The sequence below is a fragment of the Chrysochloris asiatica genome, unplaced genomic scaffold (genome assembly GCF_000296735.1).
Source record: "Chrysochloris asiatica unplaced genomic scaffold, ChrAsi1.0 scaffold00017, whole genome shotgun sequence".
In the NCBI taxonomy this organism is placed as follows: domain Eukaryota; kingdom Metazoa; phylum Chordata; class Mammalia; order Afrosoricida; family Chrysochloridae; genus Chrysochloris; species Chrysochloris asiatica.
In genome coordinates, this window is record NW_006408535.1 from 26,450,470 (window position 1) to 26,456,676 (window position 6,207).

The following is a 6,207-nucleotide window of genomic DNA, read 5'->3' on the forward strand; positions in this document are numbered from 1 at the left end:
ATGGGCTGCCAAAAGAACCAATAGATCCGTTTTGGAAGAAGTGCAACCAGAGTGCTCCTTGGAGGCCAAGATGGCCAAACTTCATCTCTCATACTTCTCTCTCATACTTCGGACATATTGTCAGGAGGGACCAGTCACTGGAGAAGGATATCATGTTTGGTAAGGTGGAGGGTAAGAGAAAGAGAGGAAGACCCCCAAGGAGATGGATTGGCCCAAGTGGCAGCATCGATGGACTCAAGCATGGCGACATTAGTGAGGGTGGCCCAAGATCTGTCAGTGTTTCATTCTGCTGTACATAAGGTCGATATGAGTCGGTACCGACTAGATGGCACCTAACAACAAAAACAAGCACCTTTAATGTAGAAACTTTACAAGTATCTCAATCCTCACAAAAAAAGTAAGTGAAAACTAGGTAACAATATCTCTGCCCATGTTACATGGCAAAAATTATGAAGCTGTAGGACTCCTAGTGCGGCGCTATAGAATCAGCACTGGACTGTGCATCATCAAGTTGGCAGTTCAAACCCACCAGCTGCTCCTTGGAAATCCTATATAGGTTTCTATGAGTCTGAACTGACTCTATAGCACTTAACAACAACAGCACGCAAACTCAGGTATGTCTAGTTCTAAATTCTATGCTCCTAATCATATCTTTTTGTTGTTGTGTGCCATGGAGTTGGTTCTGACACATAACAACCCTGTTAAGGGTTTCAAAGTCTGTAAATCTTTACAGGAGCAAAAAGCCTCATCTTTCTCCCATGGAACAGCCAGTAGTTTCGACCTGCTGATGTTGTGGTTCGCAACCTTACTCGTAACCACTATGCTACCAGAGCTCCTTAATCATATCTTAAGTAAGACCAAAATCTAGTCTTAAGGGGCTTGTGATTTGAAAAGATGAAGAAAGCAAATCCTGCAAATGACTATAATATCAAATGTATTAAGTTAAGTAAAACAAATTAAGTCATAATAGATTATCATGGAATGATAGATTTCAGATGAATGAACAACTGATTCAAAACTAACTTATGTTGGGCATTTTAAGCCATAGTTCTAAAACTATATTAAACAGTGTTTTGGAATCAAAGGTAGTTGATTAGTAAAGAATTGATACTGGAAACTTACAAAGAAACTCATGAATCACCAAACCCTATCTCTTTCTCCTTCCCTAATAAATATTCTTCCTATGGAAATCCCAACATTGTCAGATTTTATCCCACGCTCCCAAATTCCTGCTTTGCCTTAATAATTACCACATATTCACTAAGCAGAGGCAGGTCAACACAAACATCACCTTGATCCAAGTCCTTTTAATCCACTCTTGTAATTCTGTTTCTTTAATAATATGTTTCATTAACAACTAGTATAGAATTCAAATTCCTTTTTATAAAAAAAATAAATACCCACAGTCTACTTGGTACAATGTTGTTTTTTAAATGATTTATTGTAAATTGAGTAAAGGTTTCATAGCAAATCGTCATCAGTTTTACCTTCAACAAATCATATACTTTATCTCATTTCAATGATTGCAGTCCCCTCAGTGTAACATCCTTTATTCTTGTCTGCCCTGTGATTCTTGCTTTCTTTCTCAACCCTTCTGAATATTTTCTTTAGCTAAATGTTCCCCTTTTGATCTCTAAAGGCTGACCTTTATGTGGTGTGCATACTTCATGAGTGCTGTTGTCCCCTATATCTGCTACAGTTTGACTGAAAACTGAGTTACAAAGGTGAGTTCAGTTCCAGACCTGAAGGGTGACCAAGGTCATGATTTCCAGGTTCCTGCAATCTCTTTTTAACTGATAAGCATGGTCTTTTTTATAGCCAAATGATGTACTGAGTTGAATTTTCTTCCACATTTTCTCCCGTTCTATCCAGGACCTTCGAATACAATCCCTTTTGAAACAGTTAGTAGTGGTATTATGTGGTTTTTCTAGTCTCAGGGTCATGGAGACTGATTTTCACATATTCCATTCATCCATTGAACTAATTGTTTCTAAGCATCTTTAATTACCACCACTCTTCTGTGTGGATACACAGAGAAAGATCAATATTTGCACCTTAGATGGCTGCTAATGAACTTTTAAGATCCTAATCACTACTGACAAAAGTAGATTGCAGAACATTATCCTGTGGGCTATGTAATGCCAATGGACATGGTTTACACCAAGACTATGGTCCTATGCCACCAGTCCCTGCAACTCACTGCCTTAAGGTATTTGGTAATATTTAAGAAGTTTTCATGTATGTATTCTCCATTACATTTATGTGTTTATATGAGTCAAAGGTAAATGCCTATGTCCAAATATCATTTTTCCCTCCCACACCCATGTAGCCTATGTATCTATCTATGTATCTACCCATAGATCACTATATGTTATTACAGGATTGTGTATATAACAGAATTTTCCTCTATTCCCCTAACTCTTGCATTCCTCCCAGTGTCTTCCCCTACCTTCATCATTCTGCCAACCTCCCTCTTGTTATAGATTGCTCTCCTCATCAGCTAAGTTAACATCTGTCTAACCTAGAGCCAATGATTTCTTCCTCATTCCCCCGACTCCTAGTTACCATCAAAGAATGTTTCTTTTAGCATGAAAACCTTTTCTTGATTTTACAATAGTGGTTTCATATAATACTTGTGCTTTTGTGATAGACTGATATCACTTAGCGTAATGTCTTGCAGGTTTATCCATGTTATGAGGTGTTTTGCAGATTCATTGTTAGTCTTCGATGTTGTGTAGTATTCCATGCATGTGTGTTGATATAATGTTTTGTTTGATTGATTGTTTCATTCCATATACTCTTTCATCATGATAAGCTTCTATTGAGTACCAGCTAAACCATCTCAAGGGGTAGCATTTGACAAAGAGCTGGTAGTATTGAAGGAAGAAGTCCAAGCTACATTAACGGTATTGCTGAAAAACAAGATTCCAGGAACTGACCACATACAAATTGAAATGTTTCAACAAACTAATGCAACACTGGAGACAGTCACTCTATTATGCCAAGAAATTTGGAAGACAGTTACCTGGCTAATCAACTGAAAGAGATTCATATTTGTGCCCATTCCAAAGAAAGGTTGGCCAATGTAATGTGGAAATCATCAAAGAATATCATTAATATGACATGCAAGTAAATTCTGCTGAAGATAATTCAAAATCAGTTGTGGTAATGCATCAGCTGGGAGCTGCCAGAAATTCAAGCCAGATTCAGAAGAAGATGTAGAATTAGAGATATCATTACTGACATTAGATTGATCATGGTTAAAAGCAGAAAATGCCAGAAAAATGTTCACTTATGCATTATTGATTATGCAAAGGCATTTGACTTTGTGGAGCATAACAAACTATGGACAACATTGCTAAGAATGACTATTCCAGAAACTTCATTGCACTCATGAGAAACTTGTACACAGACCAAGAGGCAGCTGTTCAAAGGAGCAAGAGAACAAGGAAAGCTTTAAAATTCTTTCACCATACTTAGTCTGTATGCTGAGCAAATAATCTGAGAAGCTGGATTATATGAAGAAATTGGCATCAAGATTGGGAGGAACACTCACTAACAATGTGTGATATGCGGGTGAGACTACCTTGCTTGCTGATCAAAATATATAGCTTTAAGTATGGATTGCACCTCAATGTAAAGAAAACAAAAATCCTTACAAATGGACTAATAAATAACACCATGATAAAAGGAGATAAAACTGAAGTTGTCAAAGGCTTCATTTTGCTTGGAAGCAGTAGTCAATAAATCAAATGATGTGTTGCATTAGGCATATATGCTGCACAAGATCTCTTTAAAGTGTTCAAGAGCAAAGATGTCAGTTTGAAGACTAAGGTGAGTCTGACCCAAGCCATAGTTTTTTCAATAGTCTCATGTGATTGTGAAAACTGGGCAGTGAACAAGGAAGAACGTAGAAGAATCAATGTATTTGTTTTATGGTGTAGGCAATTGAAAATACCATGGCTTGGGTCAGGTCCAGTGAGTAAGGAAGATTGTAGATAATACATTTGAATTATGGTATTGGTAAAGAATATTGAAAGTACCATGGACTGCTAGAAGAATGAACAAACAGGTTTATGTCAGAAGAAGTACAGTCAGAATGCTTCTTATAAGTGAGGTTAATGAAACTTTGTCTCTTGTTCTTTGGACATGTCAGAAAGAATCATCCCTGGAGAAGGACATCATGCTAGGTAAAGTGTAATGTCAAGGTAAGAGAACGGAAGAACCCCAATGAAATGGATTCATACAGTGGCAGCAATAATGGGCTGAAATATAATAACAATTGTGAGGATGACACACAATTAGGCAGTGTTTCCTTCTGCTATGGATAGTGCTGCTCTGAGTCAGAACCAACTCAATGACACCTAACAACTCCAATAACAGCTAAAGATGGACACAACCAACTTCTGAAGTTCTATAATGCTATATGTTGTTGTTTTTAAGTGTCATTGAGTTGGTTCCATCCCATAGAGAGCCTGTATAGGGTTTCTGAGAAAGAGCTGGTGAGCGTGAACTGACCTTGCAGTTCAAATGACTTTGCAGTCCATCCAGTCCATTAGCCCACAGAGACACACCAGGAATCCATACTGTTATATAGGAGCTTACATTTTAGTTGGAGAGAGATATTTGAATATTAAAATCTCCAGTAATCATGTTGTTAACATTGTTGTTGTATGACATCACATTCCAACTCATTGTGATACTATGTAGGGTTTATCAGAGCAACTGGTGGGTTTGAAATGTCAACCTTGTGATTACCAGCTCAGTGTTTTATCATACAGTGTTAACATACCTCCCAATAACCATAGAAAGTATCAAAGGAGAACTAGAAGTGCCAAGAAGAGTTATGGAAGATCCCATAGAAGAGGCCCATTTGGTAGACCTTGCAGTATAGACTAACCATAGATATAAGAAAATATCTGGTAAATTAACATTTAATTCCTAATGAACTATTTGAGCTCCTGGTATGGAACTGTAGGATCATCACTGGACTGTGGCTAACACAGTTGGCAGTTCAAACTTAGCAGCTGCTCCTTGGAAACTCTATATACATTCGATATGAGTCAGAGTTGACTCTACAGCACTTAACAGTAACAACAGCAATGAGCTCTTTAATTAAAATAAGTATTTCTTTTAAGTCCTTTACACACTTCAAAGAGTTGAAATGCAATTGTAGAAGGAGTGATTGTCAATTATTTACCCCTACTACTTTATCATATTCCTTCTATTTCAGATTATTGCATGTTCTTACATATTTTCTATGATCTTTTATTTATATCATTATTAGTTTGGTTCCATAAACTAAATGAAAAATATACTACATCATGCTCAAAGTTTTTGTTCCTTATTTTCAAGAAATCCATCAAAGTTGAACTCAGAACAAGAGTTAGCTGAACAATTCTTCCTATGTCACAAACACCAGCAATACACCTGAAACAAGTTTCGTTGGGTAGAATGAGTCTATAGTGACACAGAAAGTGTTTCCAAACAGCAGTTCCATTTGCAGAACATGATGCTAAAGTCTGTGTCAATTTCCTGTCGATACCACAAGAGATGGTAGAATCAGTGGAAAATGACAATAGCAAAATTTGCTTGGACAATGCCTTTAAGGCACTGTCAAAAAAACTGGGGACAATCTAAGTGATGTTTCACTCAGAATCCACAAACTGCTGTAGTCAGACTGAGTAGATCACTTTATTTCTTATTATCTCACCTAGAGACTTTAGATACTTATAACAAGTTATAGCTCAATTAAGAAGAGCAAAATGAATACAATCTTTTAATACAGAGAGTTGATGAATCTTGCAGATCTCCATGCAAATGAGTCCCTGTCATCACTAAGCTCTATAACATGGAGGAGAACTGGGAAGACAATGAGCAACTCAAGGCTCTAGCAATTTTGCTACTCAGAAGCCGCTTAGTTAGAAGGAAGAAAATTGCTCAGGAAGAAACTGCTCTGTAAACATCATTTTTCAAATGAGAATTGAGTTTGCAAAGTACCTGACAAATCAGCATTTAGGATGCTTGCCCTAGAGAATGTAGATATGACCAGAAGTAATGAAGGATTAAAAAGATCATAAACTAGCAAACAAAGTATAAACCAAAAAACAAAATTCCTAGAAAGCCTACAAAGCAAATTAGTAAGAAGCTGCCAAAGGTACCACAAATGGCATTAGAAAGTATTTTTGCTCTGAACCTCTGTGTCCT